The sequence below is a fragment of the Crocodylus porosus genome, unplaced genomic scaffold (genome assembly GCF_001723895.1).
Source record: "Crocodylus porosus isolate Cpor-Errol unplaced genomic scaffold, CroPor_comp1, whole genome shotgun sequence".
Classification (NCBI taxonomy): domain Eukaryota; kingdom Metazoa; phylum Chordata; order Crocodylia; family Crocodylidae; genus Crocodylus; species Crocodylus porosus.
The window spans coordinates 235,952,802-235,953,763 of NW_017728886.1; positions in this window are offsets into that span (position 1 = coordinate 235,952,802).

Consider the following 962-nt stretch of genomic DNA (forward strand, 5'->3'; position numbering starts at 1 on the left):
GCGGCGCAGCCCCGCCCCCAACCAGCTTCCGAGCCCGGAGGCGGGAGTGGCCGCGCGCCAGGCCGAGCCCGGCCCCTGCAGCCGCCGCGGGTCCTCGCCGGGCAGGACAGAGCAGACTGCCCCGCCCCCCGCCACACGCGCCGCCTTCACGGCCGATGCCAGGGAGCGCGGCGGGCAGTGCCCAGGGCACGCGGTAGCACTTAGCCCCGCGCCCACCAGGCTGTGAGGAGAGGGGAGAGGACCTGGCACTGGGGGGCTGGCGGCCTGCCACAGGGCACTCGGCAATGCGGCAGCATTAATTGCCGCTGCTCCGGTTCCCAACCCCTGGAGAGAGCGGCACAGGCCAGTTGCCGGGCTGCAGCGCCTCTGGCTGGACCCTCTCTCTCTAGCATCTACTGCCGCAGCTCGGGTCGGTACGGGCTATTGCTCTGAGCCAGCGGCACTTACGTTTGAAAGCTGCCTTCCTTTCCTGTCCCTTACACCGGACCTGCTGTGTGCACACCAGATGCAGGCAAGCACCAGTCGATCTCCAGGACCTAGGCTTTTTCCAATGGAAAGGATGCCTAAGATGCTTCTGAGCACAACGCAGAGGTCCTCGGTGGCTACATAGTTGCATAAAATCTGCACTGATTTTGCCTCAGCAGAAATTTAGGAGAGCAGGACATTCACAGCAGGGGTGTCAAACTCATCTGGACCCAGAGGCCAGATTGACGGCACAAGGCCAGCCCGATAGGCTCACAGATTTCCACCTTTCCCCAGGGCCAGATCCAGTGCACGCAGCACCCACACCAGCCCCTCTAGGACATGCAGACCCAGCATGCTGGCAGGGGTTCCAGACTGGTCCCATGTAGGGACCATACACTGCAGGTCCTGCACCCTATGCAAGGAGGCAGGCTGACTTTTGTCTGGTATGTAGGTCAAATCAAGACCCAGGGCCTGCATGAGAGGTGAGATGCTGCAAC